The 20828-nt window shown below is 40.9% G+C and overlaps 1 long non-coding RNA gene across 1 annotated transcript; it reads left to right on the top strand.

Moving 5' to 3' along the window:
- The first annotated feature begins 331 nt into the window (after positions 1-331).
- LOC133630358 (uncharacterized) lies at positions 332-14951 on the top strand. Its single transcript, XR_009821237.1, has 3 exons — positions 332-440; positions 3722-3803; positions 14764-14951. It is a non-coding gene; the product is annotated as an uncharacterized LOC133630358 (long non-coding RNA).
- Positions 14952-20828: the final 5877 nt, after the last annotated feature.

Here is a 20828-nt window from a genome sequence, read left to right as displayed (position 1 = left end):
TGGAGTTAAATGTTTGTTGTGTACATGGAGTTAAATGTTTTTTAACTTGTTGTGTACATGGAGTTAAATGTTTGTTGTGTACATGGAGTTAAATGTTTGTTGTGGACATGGAGTTAAATGTTTGTTGTGGACATGGAGTTAAATGTTTGTTGTGTACATGGAGTTAAAAGTTTGTTGTGTACATGAAATTAAGTTTGTTGTGTACATGGAGTTAAATGTTTGTTGTGTACATGGAGTTAAATGTTTGTTGTGTAAATGGAGTTAAATGTTTGTTGTGTACATGGAGTTAAGTTTGTTTTCTACATGGAGTTAAGTTTGTTGTGTACATGGAGTTAAATGTTTGTTGTGCGCTCCCAAGGGAAGCTCCGCCTACATACCGGAAGTGGTACTGATTGAACTTCCTGTGCTCGGCAACATCTGTGAAAGTTATCAACTTAAAGGTAAGACTTTTGTTTTTATACTCTGCTTGGCTTTGTAGCTTCAAGTTGGCTTTTGTTAACTTGTTGTGTACATGGAGTTAAATGTTTGTTGTGTACTTGGAGTTAAATGTTTGTTGTGTACATGGAGTTAAATGTTTGTTAACTTGTTGTGTACATGGAGTTAAATGTTTGTTGTGTACATGGAGTTAAATGTTTGTTAACTTGTTGTGTACATGGAGTTAAATGTTTGTTGTGTACATGGAGTCAAATGTTTGTTAACTTGTTGTGTACATGGAGTTAAATGTTTGTTGTGTACATGGAGTTAAATGTTTGTTGTGTACATGGAGTTAAATGTTTGTTGTGTACATGGAGTTAAATGTTTATTGTGTACATGGAGTTAAATGTTTGTTGTGGACATGGAGTTAAATGTTTGTTGTGTACATGGAGTTAAATGTTTGTTGTGTACATGGAGTTAAGTGTTTGTTGTGTATGTGGAGTTAAATGTTTGTTGTGTAAATGGAGTTAAATGTTTGTTGTGTACATGGAGTTAAATGTTGTGTACATGGAGTTAAATGTTTGTTGTGTACATGGAGTTAAATGTTTGTTGTGGATATGGAGTTAAATGTTTGTTGTGGACATGGAGTTAAATGTTTGTTGTGGACATGGAGTTAAATGTTTGTTGTGTACATGGAGTTAAGTTTGTTGTGTACATGGAGTTAAATGTTTGTTGTGTACATGGAGTTAAATGTTTGTTGTGTACTTGGAGTTAAATGTCTGTTGTGTACATGGAGTCAAATGTTTGTTGTGTACTTGGAGTTAAATGTTTGTTGTGTACATGGAGTTAAATGTTTGTTGTGTACATGGAGTTAAGTGTTTGTTGTGTACACGGAGTTAAATGTTTGTTGTGTACGTGGAGTTAAATGTTTGTTGTGTACATGGAGTTAAATGTTTGTTGTGTACTTGGAGTTAAATGTTTATTGTGTACATGGAGTTAAATGTTTGTTAACTTGTTGTGTATACAGAGTTAAATGTTTGTTGTGTACATGGAGTTAAATGTTTGTTGTGTACATGGAGTTAAATGTTTGTTGTGTACATGGAGTTAAATTTTTGTTGTGTACTTGGAGTTAAATGTTTGTTGTGTACATGGACCTCATTGTTTGTTGTGTACATGGAGTTAAATGTTTGTTGTGTACATGGAGTTAAATGTTTGTTGTGTACATGGAGTTAAGTTTGTTGTGTACATGGAGTTAAATGTTTGTTGTGTACATGGAGTTAAATGTTTGTTGTGTACATGGAGTTAAGTGTTTGTTGTGTATGTGGAGTTAAATGTTTGTTGTGTACATGGAGTTAAATGTTGTGTACATGGAGTTAAATGTTTGTTGTGTACATGGAGTTAAATGTTTGCTGTGTACATGAAATTAAGTTTGTTGTGTACATGGAGTTAAATGTTTGTTGTGTACATGGAGTTAAATGTTTGTTGTGTACATGGAGTTAAGTGTTTGTTGTGTATGTGGAGTTAAATGTTTGTTGTGTACATGGAGTTAAATGTTTGTTGTGTACATGGAGTTAAATGTTTGTTAACTTGTTGTGTACATGGAGTTAAATGTTTGTTGTGTACATGGAGTCAAATGTTTGTTAACTTGTTGTGTACATGGAGTTAAATGTTTGTTGTGTACATGGAGTTAAATGTTTGTTGTGTACATGGAGTTAAATGTTTATTGTGTACATGGAGTTAAATGTTTGTTGTGGACATGGAGTTAAATGTTTGTTGTGTACATGGAGTTAAATGTTTGTTGTGTACATGGAGTTAAGTGTTTGTTGTGTATGTGGAGTTAAATGTTTGTTGTGTACATGGAGTTAAATGTTTGTTGTGTACATGGAGTTAAATGTTGTGTACATGGAGTTAAATGTTTGTTGTGTACATGGAGTTAAATGTTTGTTGTGGACATGGAGTTAAATGTTTGTTGTGGACATGGAGTTAAATGTTTGTTGTGTACATGGAGTTAAATGTTTGTTGTGTACTTGGAGTTAAATGTCTGTTGTGTACATGGAGTCAAATGTTTGTTGTGTACTTGGAGTTAAATGTTTGTTGTGTACATGGAGTTAAATGTTTGTTGTGTACATGGAGTTAAGTGTTTGTTGTGTACACGGAGTTAAATGTTTGTTGTGTACGTGGAGTTAAATGTTTGTTGTGTACATGGAGTTAAATGTTTGTTGTGTACTTGGAGTTAAATGTTTATTGTGTACATGGACCTCATTGTTTGTTGTGTACATGGAGTTAAATGTTTGTTGTGTACATGGAGTTAAATGTTTGTTAACTTGTTGTGTATACAGAGTTAAATGTTTGTTGTGTACATGGAGTTAAATGTTTGTTGTGTACATGGAGTTAAATGTTTGTTGTGTACATGGAGTTAAATGTTTGTTGTGTACATGGAGTTAAATTTTTGTTGTGTACTTGGAGTTAAATGTTTGTTGTGTACATGGACCTCATTGTTTGTTGTGTACATGGAGTTAAATGTTTGTTGTGTACATGGAGTTAAATGTTTGTTGTGTACATGGAGTTAAGTTTGTTGTGTACATGGAGTTAAATGTTTGTTGTGTACATGGAGTTAAATGTTTGTTGTGTACATGGAGTTTAGTGTTTGTTGTGTATGTGGAGTTAAATGTTTGTTGTGTACATGGAGTTAAATGTTGTGTACATGGAGTTAAATGTTTGTTGTGTACATGGAGTTAAATGTTTGCTGTGTACATGAAATTAAGTTTGTTGTGTACATGGAGTTAAATGTTTGTTGTGTACATGGAGTTAAATGTTTGTTGTGTACATGGAGTTAAGTGTTTGTTGTGTATGTGGAGTTAAATGTTTGTTGTGTACATGGAGTTAAATGTTTGTTGTGTACATGGAGTTAAATGTTGTGTACATGGAGTTAAATGTTTGTTGTGTACATGGAGTTAAATGTTTGTTGTGTACATGGAGTTAAATGTTTTTTAACTTGTTGTGTACATGGAGTTAAATGTTTGTTGTGTACATGGAGTTAAATGTTTGTTGTGGACATGGAGTTAAATGTTTGTTGTGGACATGGAGTTAAATGTTTGTTGTGTACATGGAGTTAAAAGTTTGTTGTGTACATGAAATTAAGTTTGTTGTGTACATGGAGTTAAATGTTTGTTGTGTACATGGAGTTAAATGTTTGTTGTGTAAATGGAGTTAAATGTTTGTTGTGTACATGGAGTTAAGTTTGTTTTCTACATGGAGTTAAGTTTGTTGTGTACATGGAGTTAAATGTTTGTTGTGCGCTCCCAAGGGAAGCTCCGCCTACATACCGGAAGTGGTACTGATTGAACTTCCTGTGCTCGGCAACATCTGTGAAAGTTATCAACTTAAAGGTAAGACTTTTGTTTTTATACTCTGCTTGGCTTTGTAGCTTCAAGTTGGCTTTTGTTAAGGCGGCCGCCTTAACAACAAAGCACTGCGGGAAATCCTGTTATATATTATCTCATATTGACAACATATCTTTATTATTGTCTTCTATACGCCATATAAAAGTACCCAAAGTGTTCAATGCCAGAAAGACAGCTATTTAGGTATACTTTATTGTATATAGTATGTCAACAAGATCATGTAAAGTTTATTGAAGTCGTTTTCTTTGATGACATTATTTGTTCCAGTCTGAGGAAATTACCAAAATAAAAGCATTCCTCCTTGTCCAACAAAGTGCAATAACTGTCCAAGCCTGGACTAGTCTAACGTCCATAATTAATATCCGATTAAAGACGTGTAAATAAAGTTCTTTGGTTTTATGAACAATTTAGCACTCGGACGTAGATTTAGTCACTCTTGGCAGACTTTTCAAATCATCTTTACGGAGAATTTAAATATCTTTCAATCAATCCAAGTTGATGTGTAAAACCCTTATTCACAAATGTCTCAAAGGGATGCGCAAGCCACAACGACATCCTCAGCTCCGATCCCACATCAGGGAAAGAAAAAAACTCAACCTAATGGGAACAACGAGAAACTTAGGAAGGGACTGCAGATGTGGGGACCCTCCACCCCCTTGGGTGACCGGTGCAATGGTTGCCGAGTGGATCTAGTTAATAATGTGAGAGTCCAGTCCATGGTGGGGCCAGCAGGGGATCTTCTTGCATGTAGACACGTCACCGGGTGATGCATAAGGAGTGGTCCATCCTGGGTCCCAACTTTGAACAGCTAGTGCATCCTTCTTGGAAAGTCATCTGTGGCCACCTGATAACCTTTCCACGCAGGAAAGGGGGGAAGAGCAGAAAAAAGAGACGGCAGATCAACTGGTCTAAAAAGTATTGAAAGTCTACGGTGTATAAATGAGTTTTAAGATGGGACCTAAATGCTTCTACTAGCATCTCTAACTGTTACTGGTAGGACATTCCAGTGTACTGGAGCCCGATTAGAAAGCGCTCTAAAGCCTGCAGACTTTTTTTGGGCTCTGGGAATCACTAATAACAGGCATGTGAAATCCGTCTTTATTTATCTTTGTAAAAATATATAAAATATCTTTTCCTTTTTTTTTTTTTTTTTCCGACCAACAATGTGTGTTAAAATCTCTTTGCCATACCTGCCAACAACGACTACGGTTTTACCGTCATGAGTACGGTTTTTGATAATCCAGTGGTAAAAATGACGGTTTTCCATTAATATGATTAGTTAAAAAAAATGGGAGCTACGTAGCGAAGTGTTCAATGCCACAAAGACAGATTTTAAATATACTTTATTTTTTATAGTGTTCCCGTATGTCAACAAGATCATGTAAAGTTTATTGAAGTCATTTTCTTTGATGACATTATTTGTTCCAGTCTGAGGGAATTACCAAAATAAAAGCGTTCCTACTCGTCCAACAAAGTGCAATAACTTTCCAAGTCTGTACTAGTCCAACGTCCATAATTAACATCTGATTAAAGATGTGTAAATTATTTGGTTATATTCCTGTTATGCACTATTTAGCTCTCAGACGTAGATGTATTCACTCTTGGCAGACTTTTCAAAACATCTTTACGGAAAATTTAAATATCTTTTAATCCATCAAAGTTGACTTACATAACCCTTAATTTACAAATGTCTCAAAGAGCTGCACAAGCCACAACAACATCCTCAGCTCAGATCCCACATCAGGGCAAGAAAAATCTCAAATCAATGGGAACGGGAGGAAAACTTGGAAGGGAAGCAGAAAAGAGAGTCGGCAGATCAACTGGTCTAAAAAAGGGGCCTATTTAAAGTCTATGGTGTATAAATGAGTTTTAAGATGCTTCTACTGAGGTAGCATCTCTAACTCTTAGTAGAACATTCCAGAGTACTGGAAACGCTCTAAAGCCAACAGACTATTTTTGGGCTCTGGGAATCACTAATAACAGGCTATAGTCGGAAATCCGTCTTTTTTATCTCTGTAAAACTATAAAAAAAAATTCATTTTTTACTTAGTTTTTTCCGACCGACAATGTGTGTTAAAATCTGGATCCATCTCTTTGCCATACCTGCCAACAAGTAGGATTTTTCCCGTCATGAGTAGGGTTTTTGATAATCCAGTGGGTAAAAACGACGGTTTTCCATTCAAAATGATCAACTTAAAAATGGAAGCCACTTAGCGAAGCAACTCCACAGGCAGGGGACAAACTGTACAGGAAACATCAATGATGATTGGTTGGCTTACGTACAAGAACATCCATGATTGGTTGGATGTTCACTATGATGAGTCACGATTGGTTGAGATTAGGGCAAAACAGTAGGGACAGGCCAATCAGAGGCAAGATAGGGCGTGTCATGGAACCTGGAAGCGGAATCACAACAGACATCCCAAATGACGATGAGAGAGAGGGAGGTGTTTGGGGCACGTCCGACCGGCAGGAAGACTATGTCTCCCGGCTGGCCTGGGAACGCCTCGGGATCCCCCGGGAGGAGCTGGACAAAGTGGCTGGGGAGAGGGAAGTCTGGGCTTCTCTGCTTAGGCTGCTGCCCCTGCGACCCGACCTCGGATAAGCGGAAGAAAATGGATGGATGGATGGATAGTTGAATCATGTTGAAACATAAACAACATGACTTCAAGATATTTGTTGTTTCATGCTGTAAATCACAAATGGCTATTCAGATAAAGGAAGTTGGCTAATAGAATAAACATTGTTGTACTCTTTATAATGTTTGCATTTGGAGCAGTTGGAAGTGGAGAGGGAGTCGAAGAGACAGAAATTGGCTATAAAGTCCAAGGCAGAATCCACTAAAGCAGAAACTAAAAGGAAAATACAAGCTGCTCCGAAATTTGCCAGGAAGGCTCATGTCAGAGCCATCAAAGCAAAAATGCCAAAGTAATGTGTGAATAATGTAAATAATTAGATGAACCATCTTTGGCTGAGAAGTGAACACTGGTAAGGTTGTAAATACTGTATAGAGTAGGCTAACCCATGTGGTTCCTGTGGATGTCAACACAATTACTGTCGTGACTAAATAACATAGTGACTGAAACAAAGTACAGTGTAGATAATGTCTATAATTGGATGAACTATCTTTGGCTGAGAAGTGAACACTAGTAAGGTTGTAAATACTGTATAGAGTAGGCTAACCCATGTGGTTCCTGTGGATGTCAACACAATTACTGTCGTGACTGAATAACATAGTGACTGAAACAAAGTAAAGTGTAGATAATGTCTAGAAATGGATGAACCATCTTTGGCTGTGAAGTGAACACTAGTAAGGTTGTAAATACTGTATAGAGTAGGCTAACCCATGTGGTTCCTGTGGATGTCAACACAATTACTGTCGTGACTAAAAAACATAGTGACTGAAACAAAGTTAAGTGTAGATAATGTCTATAACTGGATGAACCATCTTTGGCTGAGAAGTGAACACTAGTAAGGTTGTAAATACTGTATAGAATAGGCTAACCCATGTGGTTCCTGTGGATGGCAACACAATTACTGTCGTGACTAAATAACATAGTGACTGAAACAAAGTAAAGTGTAGATAATGTCTAGAACTGGATGAATCATCTTTGGCTGTGAAGTGAACACTAGTAAGGTTGTACATACTGTATAGAGTAGGCTAACCCATGTGGTTCCTGTGGATGTCAACACAATTACTGTCATGACTAAATAACATAGTGACTGAAACAAAGTTAAGTGTAGATAATGTCTATAACTGGATGAACCATCATTGGCTGTGAAGTGAACACTAGTAAAGTTGTAAATACTGTATAGAGTAGGCTAACCCATGTGGTTCCTGTGGATGTCAACACAATTACTGTCGTGACTAAATAACATAGTGACTGAAACAAAGTAAAGTGTAGATAATGTCTATAACTGGATCAACCATCTTTGGCTGAGAAGAGAACACTAGTAAGGTTGTAAATACTGTATAGAGTAGGCTAACCCATGTGGTTCCTGTGGATGTCAACACAATTACTGTCGTGACTAAATAACTTAGTGACTGAAACAAAGTAAAGTGTAGATAATGTCTATAACTGGATGAACCATCTTTGGCTGAGAAGTGAACACTAGTAAGGTTGTAAATACTGTATAGAGTAAGCTAACCCATGTGGTTCCTGTGGATGTCAACACAATTACTGTCGTGACTAAATAACATAGTGACTGAAACAAAGTAAAGTGTAGATAATGTCTATAACTGGATGAACCATCTTTGGCTGAGAAGTGTTCTGAGAAGTGAACACTAGTAAGGTTGTAAATACTGTATAGAGTAAGCTAACCCATGTGGTTCCTGTGGATGTCAACACAATTACTGTCGTGACTAAATAACATAGTGACTGAAACAAAGTAAAGTGTAGATAATGTCTATAACTGGATGAACCATCTTTGGCTGAGAAGTGAACACTAGTAAGGTTGTAAATACTGTATAGTGTAGGCTAACCCATGTGGTTCCTGTGGATGTCAACACAATTACTGTCGTGACTAAATAACATGGTGACTGAAACAAAGTAAAGTGTAGATAATGTCTATAACTGGATGAACCATCTTTGGCTGAGAAGTGAACACTAGTAAGGTTGTAAATACTGTATAGAGTAGGCTAACCCATGTGGTTCCTGTGGATGTCAACACAATTACTGTTGTGACTAAATAACATAGTGACTGAAACAAAGTAAAGTGTAGATAATGTCTATAACTGGATGAACCATCTTTGGCTGAGAAGTGAACACTAGTAAGGTTGTAAATACTGTATAGTGTAGACTAACCCATGTGGTTCCTGTGGATGTCAACACACTTACTGTCGAGTTACAGCTGTGCTCTTAAGGGTGAGCGCGGCTATAGTGGTGTGGTAGTAGCGGTCTTGCCTTGCATCATTTACAGACCACATTGGTCTGACTACGGTCCCTATGAAAACATCCAAAACACGGTCCAGGTGACTTCTCCTCTTTTATCCACAATCTCTTCATTTTGACTTTCTCTTGTCACGACCCTGCAAAAACCGTATTGGTGCATCTCCAGACAATGTATATTTGTGGCCTTCATAATAAAGGCTGCGTGTCAGATACGTTCCCACCTACCAGTCCCTTCCTTCTGCCGCCCCAGCGGCGCACTAAACGGCGTCCCCCGGGTGCCGTCAAGGCTCTGAAAACATAGTCAGCGTGACTGGCCGCTGCCCGGCCGAGCGTGACTCGGCAGATGATTGATGGACAGCTTGGCCTTTGACGCCCGGCTGACTTGAACGCCTCACGTCATGGAAAGCTGCGGCCTTGGCGGATGTGAAAAGTAAAGATACACCGACAGGAAGGGGCTCCTAAAGAGTCGCATTGTTCCCCAAGGTTGCTCACAAAGAGGAATTATTCTTTATTACTGTACAAGATCTTTGTTTGCTGTCCCAGCTTGTCTGCAGGGGAACATTTGACATAAAACATGTTCAGCTGTAGCCCGCCCGCTTGTCTCAGACACGACTCGCCTTCATGAAAGACATCTCTCATCCTGTGGCACAAGAAAACTAACACTCCACCTTTCAAAATAAAATGTATGTTGATGCTGATGAACATGAAGATGATATGAGGGCTGCTTTTGTCTTTAAATATTAACAAGTGATCACATATTGATATCAATCTGACGTGATCAAAAAATATAATGGAAAATTTGTGATATCATGTGCGATACAAGCAGTCCTGCAGCGCGTTTACTTACGTGTGATATCATGTGCGATACAATCAGTCCTGCAGCCTGTTTACTTGCGTGTGATATCATGTGCGAAACAAGCAGTCCTGCAGCGTGTTTATTTGTTGGATTTCATGTGCGATACAAGCAGCCCTGGAGCGTGTTTACTTGTGTGTGATACCATGTGCGATACAAGCGGTCCTGCAGTGTTTATTTGTGTGTGATATCATGTGCGATACGAGCCTCCTGCAGCGTGTTTACTTGTGTGTGATATCATGTGCGATACAAGCAGTCCTGCAGTGTTTATTTGTGTGTGATATAATGTGCGATACGAGCCTCCTACAGCGTGTTTACTTGTGTGTGATATCATGTGCGATACAAGCAGTCCTGCAGTGTTTATTTGTGTACTTGTGTGTGATATTTGCGATACAAGCAGTCCTGCAGCGTGCTTACTTGCGTGTGATATCATGTGCGATACAAGAAGTCCTGCAGCCTGTTTACTTGCGTGTGATATCATGTGCGAAACAATCAGTCCTGCAGCGTGCTTACTTGCATGTGATATCATGTGCGATACAATCAGTCCTGCAGCATGTTTACTTGCGTGTGATATCATGTGCGAAACAATCAGTCCTGCAGCGTGCTTACTTGCGTGTGATATCATGTGCGATACACTCAGTCCTGCAGCCTGTTTACTTGCGTGTGATATCATGTGCGATACAATCAGTCCTGCAGCGTGTTTACTTGTGTGTGACATGTGCGATACGAGCAGTCCTGCAGCGTGTTTATTTGTTGGATTTCATGTGCGATACAAGCAGCCCTGGAGCGTGTTTACTTGTGTGTGATGCCATGTGCGATACAAGCAGTCTTGCGGCGTGTTTACTTGTGGGATGTGCGATTCGAGCAGTCCTGTGGCGTGTTTATTTGTGTGTGATATCATGTGCGGTACGAGCCTCCTGCAGCGTGTTTACTTGTGTGTGATATCATGTGCGATGCAAGCAGTCCTGCAGTGTTTATTTGTGTGTGACATGTGCGATACCAGCAGTTCTGCAGCGTGTTTTCTTGTGTGTGATATTTGCGATACAAGCAGTCCCGCAGCGTGTTTACTTGTGTGATATTTGCGATACAAGCAGTCCTGCAGCGTGTTTACTTGTGTGTGATATTTGCGATACAAGCAGTCCCGCAGCGTGTTTACTTGTGTGTGATATCATGTGCGATGCAAACAGTCCTGCTGCGTGTTTACTTGCGTGTGATATCATGTGTGATACAAACAGTCCTGCAGCATGTTTACCTGTGTGATGTGATATGTGCGATACAAGCAGTCCCGCGGCGTGTTTACCTGTGTGTAATATCACGTGTGATACAAGCAGTCCTGCAGCATGTTTACCTGTGTGAGGTGATATGCGCGATACAAGCAGTCCTGCGACATGTTTACCGGTGTGTGATATCACGTGCGATACAAGCAGTCCTGCGGCGTGTTTGCTCGTGTGTGATATCATGTGTGATACAAGCAGTCCTGTGGCGTGTTTACCTGCGTGTGATATCATGTGCGATACAAGCAGTCCCGCAGCGTGTTTACTTGTGTGGGATATCATCTGCAATACTAGCAGTCCCGCAGAGTGTTTACTTGTGTGTGTGATATCATGTGCGATACAAGCCTCCTGCGGCCTTAACTTGGGTGTGATATGTGCGATACAAGCAGTCCTCCAGCGTGTTTACTAGTGTGTATAGTCACATGCGATACAAGCAGTCCTGCGGCATGTTTACCTGTGTGATATCATGTGTGATACAAGCAGTCCTGCGGCGTGTTTACCTGTGTGATGTGATATGCGCGATACGAGCAGTCCTGCGGCATGTTTACCTGTGTGATGTGATATGCGCGATACGAGCAGTCCTGCGGCATGTTTACCTGTGTGATATTATGTGTGATACAAGCAGTCCTGCGGCGTGTTTACCTGTGTGTGATATCATGTGCGATACAAGCAGTCCTGCGGATTGTTTACTCGTGTGTGAAATCATGTGTGATACAAGCAGTCCTGTGGCATGTTTACCTGTGTGTGATATCATGTGTGATACAAGCAGTCCTGCGGAGTGTTTACCTGTGTGTGATATCATGTGTGATACAAGAAGTCCTGCGGCATGTTTACCTGTGTGTGATATCATGTGTGATACAAGCAGTCCTGCGGCATGTTTACCTGTGTGTGATATCATGTGCGATACAAGCAGTCTTTTTTACCTACGACTATTTTGCAGTTAGTTAGGAGAAAAGATGGTTGTATGAATCAAGATGTCCAGTAGATGTTCCAGAAGAAGTCCAGTGTGTGTTTATAGCCCGAGGAAGTCTCCCAGCATCTTGTGGCCTCTTCCTCTCGGGCTCAGCAGGGGGGCTGGTGGGGGTCCAGCTAAGTCAACATCCCGGGGGCCCTCCTCCGCATGTAAACAAACTTGTCCTGCGGGACGAGGGCGACTCGCGCCGTGCTGGCGATGATATGTCACACGTTTATCATCTCACTTGACACACCACTCGGAATCATTCCACTCTTTCAACGCTCAACTTTTTACACGTGCTAACGTTAGCACATAGTCATGCTTGGAAGTACCACAAGTAGTAGTGCTTCAAAGTCAATCAATCAAAGTTTATTTATATAGCCCTTAATCACAAATGTCTCAAAGGGCTGCACAAGCCACAACAACATCCTCAGCTCAGATCCCACATCAGGGCAAGAAAAACCCCAACCCACTGGGAACAATGAGAAACCTTGGAAGGGACCGCAGATGTGGGGACACTAGTAGTGGTGCTTGAAAGTACCACTTGTAGTAGTGCTTGAAAGTACCGCTAGTAGTAGTGCTTGAAAGTACTACTAATAGTAGTGCTTGAAAGTACCACTAGTAGTAGTGCTTGAAAGTACCACTAGTAGTAGTGCTTGAAAGTACCACTAGTGGTAATGCTTGAAAGTACCACTAGTAGTAATGCTTGAAAGTACCACTAGGAATGCTCAAAAGTACCACTAGGAGTGCTGGAAAATACCACAAGTAGTGCCCAAAAGTACCACAAGCAGTGCCCAAAAATACCACAAGTAGTGCCGGAAAGTACCACCAGGAGTGCCCGAAAGTACCACAAGGAGTGCCCAAAAGTACCACTAGTGCCCGAAAGTACCACCAGGAGTGCCCGAAAGTACCAACACGAGTGCCCACTAGGAGTGCCCGAATGTACCACCAGGAGTGCCCGAATGTACCACCAGGAGTGCCTGAAAGTACCACAAGGAGTGCCCGAAAGTACCACCAGGAGTGCCCGAAAGTACCACCAGAAGTGCCCACTAGGAGTGCCCGAAAGTACCACCAGGAGTGCCCGAAAGTACCACCAGGAGTGCCCGAAAGTACCACAAGGAGTGCCCGAAAGTACCACAAGGAGTGCCTGAAAGTACCACAAGGAGTGCCTGAAAGTACCACAAGGAGTGCCTGAAAGTACCACAAGGAGTACCCGAAAGTACCACAAGGAGTGCCGGGAAGTACCACAAGGAGGGCCGGAAAGTACCACAAGGAGTGCCAGAAAGTACCACAAGGAGTGCCCGAAAGTACCACAAGGAGTGCCCGAAAGTACCACCAGGAGTGCCCACTAGGAGTGCCCGAAAGTACCACAAGGAGTGCCCGAAAGTACCACAAGGAGTGCCCGAAAGTACCACAAGGAGTGCCCGAAAGTACCACAAGGAGTGCCCGAAAGTACCACAAGGAGTGCCCGAAAGTACCACAAGGAGTGCCCGAAAGTACCACCAGGAGTGCCCGAAAGTACCACCAGGAGTGCCCGAAAGTACCACCAGTAGTGCCGGAAAGTACCTCAAGGAGTGCCGGAAAGTACCACAAGGAGTGCCGGAAAGTACCACCAGGAGTGCCGGAAAGTACCTCAAGGAGTGCCTGAAAGTACCACCAGGAGTGCCGGAAAGTACCTCAAGGAGTGCCTGAAAGTACCACCAGGAGTGCCGGAAAGTACCTCAAGGAGTGCCTGAAAGTACCACCAGGAGTGCCGGAAAGTACCTCAAGGAGTGCCTGAAAGTACCACCAGGAGTGCCGGAAAGTACCTCAAGGAGTGCCGGAAAGTACCACCAGGAGTGCCGGAAAGTACCACAAGGAGTGCCGGAAAGTACCACCAGGAGTGCCGGAAAGTACCTCAAGGAGTGCCCGAAAGTACCACCAGGAGTGCCGGAAAGTACCTCAAGGAGTGCCTGAAAGTACCACCAGGAGTGCCGGAAAGTACTACAAGGAGTGCCGGAAAGTACCACCAGGAGTGCCCGAAAGTACCACCAGGAGTGCCGGAAAGTACCTCAAGGAGTGCCTGAAAGTACCACCAGGAGTGCCGGAAAGTACTACAAGGAGTGCCTGAAAGTACCACCAGGAGTGCCGGAAAGTACCACCAGGAGTGCCGGAAAGTACCACCAGGAGTGCCAGAAAGTACCTCAAGGAGTGCCTGAAAGTACCACCAGGAGTGCCGGAAAGTACCTCAAGGAGTGCCTGAAAGTACCACCAGGAGTGCCGGAAAGTACCTCCAGGAGTGCCGGAAAGTACCACCAGGAGTGCCGGAAAGTACCACAAGGAGTGCCCGAAAGTACCTCAAGGAGTGCCCGAAAGTACCACCAGGAGTGCCGGAAAGTACCACAAGGAGTGCCCGAAAGTACCACCAGGAGTGCCGGAAAGTACCTCAAGGAGTGCCTGAAAGTACCACCAGGAGTGCCGGAAAGTACCTCAAGGAGTGCCTGAAAGTACCACCAGGAGTGCCGGAAAGTACCACCAGTAGTGCCGGAAAATACCACCAGGAGTGCCGGAAAGTACCTCAAGGAGTGCCTGAAAGTACCACCAGGAGTGCCCGAAAGTACCACCAGTAGTGCCGGAAAATACCACAAGGAGTGCCGGAATGTACCTCAAGGAGTGCCTGAAAGTACCAACTTAAAGTATCATAAGTGGTTTCAAAAGGCCAAGAAGCGATCAAATCCCCAGGAGATGAAACATTGCGTGAGTAAATGTGTGCTGTGATGATGCAGTATTATGTCTATGTATTATGTAAACAGGGTTCAGAACTGTCTGTTCTAATGTATTAATAAGGCATACAAAATCAGGTATCAGACGTGTGTGCGGTCACAACACTTTCTGGAACATTGACCAGATGCTGGTCACGGGTCAACAAATGATTCAGACTCTCTTTCCTTTTCTTTTCCTGCACTTCTTCTCATCTTTACTGTAACAATAGCATTCCCTAACGTGTCTGCTCGTCGCCATGGAAACGCTCCTGCAGGTCCAAGTCCCGCCTGCACACCTTTCTGCGTTTGTCGGAGCGTGGCCTTTACATGAAGGCGGACGCTCGGGGCTTGAATCTTTGGCCACCTAGTGATTCCATTCCCATTCCTGGGGGCGATGATTCCATTCAGAATCGATTCAACACGACACAGTAATTATTATGAGGCTTTTTCAAAACAGGTTACAGGTTACAACATCTCCTTGTGGGTACATGGAGATGGCCTAAAAACCTGTTTTAGAAAATGGATTCTAATAAAAAAATAAAATAAATGTAAGTAGATTTTTCAATATTATAAAGTGATTTGGAATCAGGATGAATAAAAACCGTAATTCGGGTGTGAATACATTTTTTTGTGTGCCCCTAGTGGACGCTAGGACTGTGGATACAAGCAGTCCTGCAGCGTTTTTACTTGCGTGTGATATCATGTGCGATACAAGCACTCCTGCAACGTGTTTACTTGCGTGTGATATCATGTGCGATACAACAAGTCCTGCAGCGTGTTTACTTGCGTGTGATATCATGTGCGATACAACAAGTCCTGCAGCATGTTTACTTGCGTGTGATATCATGTGCGATACAAGCAGTCCTGCAGCGTGTTTACTTGCGTGTGATATCATGTGCGATACAAGCACTCCTGCAACGTGTTTACTTGCGTGTGATATCATGTGCGATACAACAAGTCCTGCAGCGTGTTTACTTGCGTGTGATATCATGTGCGATACAACAAGTCCTGCAGCGTGTTTACTTGCGTGTGATATCATGTGCGATACAACAAGTCCTGCAGTATGTTTACTTTCGTGTGATATCATGTGCGATACAAGCAGTCCTGCAACGTGTTTACTTGCGTGTGATATCATGTGCGATACAACAAGTCCTGCAGCGTGTTTACTTGCGTGTGATATCATGTGCGATACAACAAGTCCTGCAGCGTGTTTACTTGCGTGTGATATCATGTGCGATACAACAAGTCCTGCGGCGTGTTTACTTGCGTGTGATATCATGTGCGATACAACAAGTCCTGCAGCGTGTTTACTTGCGTGTGATATCATGTGCGATACAACAAGTTCTGCAGCATGTTTACTTGCGTGTGATATCATGTGCGATACAAGCAGTCCTGCAGCGTGTTTACTTGCGTGTGATATCATGTGCGATACAACAAGTCCTGCGGCGTGTTTACTTGCGTGTGATATCATGTGCGATACAACAAGTCCTGCAGCGTGTTTACTTGCGTGTGATATCATGTGCGATACAACAAGTTCTGCAGCATGTTTACTTGCGTGTGATATCATGTGCAATACAAGCAGTCCTGCAACGTGTTTACTTGCGTGTGATATCATGTGCGATACAACAAGTCCTGCAGCGTGTTTACTTGCGTGTGATATCATGTGCGATACAACAAGTCCTGCAGCGTGTTTACTTGTGTGTGATTTCATGTTCGATACAAGCAGTCCTGCAGCGTGTTTACTTGCGTGTGATATCATGTGCGATACAACAAGTCCTGCGGCGTGTTTACTTGCGTGTGATATCATGTATGCCTTTTTATTTTTATTTTTTAAAATTTTTTTGGGTCATTAAGAAATATAATCATGTGTGCTTACGGACTGTATCCCTGCAGACTGTATAGATCTTTATTGATATATAATGTATTTTTTGTGTTTTTTATGTTGTTTTAATAAAAATAAAAATAAAAATAAAAATAAAAATAAAAATAAAAATAAAAATAAAAATAAAAATAAAAATACAAATAAAAATACAAATTAAAATTAAATATTTCAATCGGTCCACGGACTGGTACCGGGCCGCGGCCCGGTGGTTGGGGACCACTGATCTAGACCAGTGGTCCCCAGCGGGGGTGTTGGGGGAGGAATTTAATTTTTATTTTTATTTTGTTTTTTCATAAAGAAATACAATCATGTGTGCTTACGGACTGTATCCCTGCAGACTGTATTGATCTATATTGATATATAATGTATATATATATTTTTTTATGTTGATTTAATTTAAAAAAAAAAAAAAAAATATATATATATAAATATATATATTTTTTATTTCTTGCGCGGCCCGGGGGCTGCGGCCCGGTGGTTGGGGACCACTGATCTAGACCACAGATCATGACGATACCTATATATACAGTCTTGAAATTAACACATTATTATGCTTAATTTTGTTGTGATGCCCCGCTGGATGCATTAAACAATGTAACAAGGTTTTCCAAAATAAATCAACTCAAGTTATGGAAAAAAAATGCCAACATGGCACTGCCATATTTATTATTGAAGTCACAAAGTGCATTATTTTTTTTAACATGCCTCAAAACAGCAGCTTGGAATTTGGGACATGCTCTCCCTGAGATGGGGACTTATTAGGGGGTAGCGGAGGGTGTATATTGTAGCGTCCCGGAAGAGTTAGTGCTGCAAGGGGTTCTGGGTATTTGTCCTGTTGTGTTTATGTTGTGTCACGGTGCGGATGTTCTCCCGAATTGTGTTTGTCATTCTTGTTTGGTGTGGGTTCACAGTGTGGCGCATATTTGTAACAGTGTTAAAGTTGTTTATACGGCCACCCTCAGTGTGACCTGTATGGCTGTTGACCATTCACTTGTGCGTGTGAAAAGCCGTAGATATTATGTGACTGGGCCGGCACGCAAAGGCAGCGCCTTTAAGGTTTATTGGCGCTCTGTACTTCTCCCTACGTCCGTGTACACAGCGGCCTCTTAAAAAGTCATACATTTTTACTTTTTGAAACCGATACCGATAATTTCCGATATTACATTTTAAAGCATTTATCGGCCGATAATATCGGGAGTCCGATGTTATCGGACATCTCTAATTAAGATGGCCAAAAAACGTATTTTTGAAAACTGATGATTATATAAAAAAATATTTTTTAATTATGTATTTTTAATCGATTTTGCAAAATTATGAATCAAGAGTTGGTATGAATAAGAATCACGATATGGGTATGAATAAAACATTTTTGTGTGTGCACCCTTAAGGGTTAGTATTGGAGCTGGGGAATATAGTCGTTTTTTTTTAGATGCATCGCAATTGGACGATTATACAATCGATTAGTAAACGTCAAAATGGATGTATTTATTGTAATTAAAATAATGCGCGACAGTTGTAAAATGTGTCTGACCGCAGCGAGCCATCTTACCGACCAGCTCCTTTTATTTATGTTGCAGTTTTGCACACATTTCCATTAAGTTAATACATGTGATGGGAATTAATTTTATTGTCACTTACTGCAAATGCACCGTTTTTAAAAGTTGTAAGTGATAAACGCTTTTTTTTTAGCGAAATGCAAAGAAATGTAAGACTGCATTAATAGACATGAATTAAAAATGCATCAATAATCGTTTTTTAATCGAATTGTAATCGGATCGGAATGTGCCCAAAGATTCCCACCTTAAGTTTGTATTACCGATTTTAAATTAAAATGATTGTAAAAAAAAAAAAAATATATATATATATATATATATATATATATATATATATATATATATATATATATATACACTACCGTTCAAAAGTTTGGGGTCACCCAAACAATTTTGTGGAATAGCCTTCATTTCTAAGAACAAGAATAGACTGTCAAGTTTCAGATGAAAGTTCTCTTTTTCTGGCCATTTTGAGCGTTTAATTGACCCCACAAATGTGATGCTCCAGAAACTCAATCTGCTCAAAGGGAGGTCAGTTTTGTAGCTTCTGTAACGAGCTAAACTGTTTTCAGATGTGTGAACATGATTGCACAAGGGTTTTCTAATCATCAATTAGCCAATAAGCAAACACATTGTACCATTAGAACACTGGAGTGATAGTTGCTGGAAATGGGCCTCTATACACCTATGTAGATATTGCACCAAAAACCAGACATTTGCAGCTAGAATAGTCATTTACCACATTAGCAATGTATAGAGTGTATTTCTTTAAAGTTAAGACTAGTTTAAAGTTATCTTCATTGAAAAGTACAGTGCTTTTCCTTCAAAAATAAGGACATTTCAATGTGACCCCAAACTTTTGAACGGTAGTGTATATATTAGGGGTGTTACGGTACACACAAATTTCGGTTCGGTACGTACCTCGGTTTAGAGGTCACGGTTCGGTGCATTTTCGGTACAGTAAGAAAACGACAAAATACACATTTTTTGGTTATTTATTTACCAAATTTGTAAACAATGGCTTTATCCTTTTAACATTGGGAACACTATAATAATTCTGTCCACGTTAATCAACATTAAACTGCCTCAAGTTGTTGCTCAGATTAAATAAAATGACAAAACTTTTCTTCTACATATAAAAAGTGCAACATTAAACAGTTTCAAGTCAACTCATCATGCTTAATTTATTACAGCATTTGGGAAGCCTGTAGTTGATTTTTTTATTATGTAAATGTTATATTTTTATCAACATGTGATAGCAGGGACCCTGCCATTCAAAACTAGGCTGCTGCATTACTAATGATTAATGTAACTAGAGCTGAAAAAAATAGTACAATAGCAATAGGAGGGACTATTCATCCCTGAACACCATGGAGTTCATGTAGGCTTAATGATGCACTTACATTATTATATCAACTATCAGAGACAGAAACTCTTCATTTAACGTAATGTCCTTTTTTGCTGCTTCAACACAGCTCAATCAACACAGAAAAAGGTAAAGTGAAATAACAGACAGACAGGGCTTTGCTGTCCGTAACACACACACACACCGCAAAATGAGCTAACGTTACGCTAAAAGCAAATTTGCCTTCACCTCAAGCCAGGTTTGCGAGCGAGCTGAGTTGCCTTTTATATTTCTAGAAGGTCAACGGGCTCATAGTGATGTTACTAGTAGTTGACTGGGAGGTGTTTATTATAATTTGGGGAGAGTCCGCTGCCTGATGGTTACCTGCTAAACGCTAAGCACTGACTACATGCACTCTGAATACGCACTGCTGATTGGCTGTTACCGCTCTGGTTGTAACCAATCAGATGGTTGTGTGGGTGGGACAATGCTGTGTAGAGCAGTGTTTTTCAACCACTGTGCCGCGGTGTGCCGTGAGATACAGTCTGGTGTGCCGTGGGAGATGATCTGCCGTGGGAGATGATCTCATTTCACCTATTTGGGTAAAAAATATATTTTGCAAAGCAGTAATTATAATCTGCAAATGATGTGTTGTTGTTGAGTGTCGGTGCTGTCTAGAGCTCGGCAGAGTAACCATGTAATACTCTTCCATATCAGTAGGTGGCAGCCGGTAGCTAATTGCTTTGTAGATGTCGGAAACAGCGGGAGGCAGTGTGCAGGTAAAAAGGTGTCTAATGCTTAAACCAAAAATAAACAAAAGGTGAGTGCCCCTAAGAAAAGGCATTAAAGCCTAGGGAAGGCTGTGCATAACGAAACTAAAACTGAACTGGCTACAAAGTATTCAAAAACAGAATGCTGGACGACAGCAAAGACTTACTGTGGAGCAAAGACGGCGTCCACAAAGTACATCCGAACATGACATGACAATCAACAATGTCCCCACAGAGAAGGATAAAAACAACTGAAATATTCTTGACTGCTAAAACAAAGTAGATGCGGGAAATATCGCTCAAAGGAAGACATGCAACTGCTACAGGAAAATACCAAAAAAAGAGAAAAAGCCACCAAAATAGGAGTGCAAGACAAGAACTAAAACACTACACACAGGAAAACAGCAATAAACTCCAAATAAGTCAGGGTGTGATGTGACAGGTGGTGACAGTACACCTAATTTGAGACAAGAGCTATAGTGATGCATGCTTGGTTATGGTTGGAATTCATATCCAACACTTGCGACAACGACTTTTTACTGTCAGCTGAGTTTCGTTTTTTAATGATTTCTGCTGGTGGTGTGCCTCCGCATTTTTTCAACGCAAAAAATGTGCCTAGGCTCAAAAAAGGTTGAAAAACACTGGTGTAGAGGACTGACAGAAACAGAGGCAGAAGGAAGCGGAGGCGGCTACTTAATATGTTCGTGTGGAAACTCGTTCGGTACACATCCGAACCGAACCGAAA

This window comes from Entelurus aequoreus, linkage group LG15 (assembly GCF_033978785.1).
Source record: "Entelurus aequoreus isolate RoL-2023_Sb linkage group LG15, RoL_Eaeq_v1.1, whole genome shotgun sequence".
Lineage (NCBI taxonomy): Eukaryota > Metazoa > Chordata > Actinopteri > Syngnathiformes > Syngnathidae > Entelurus > Entelurus aequoreus.
Note: the sequence above shows the minus strand (reverse complement) of the source record. Positions and strands in the feature narration are given on the sequence as shown.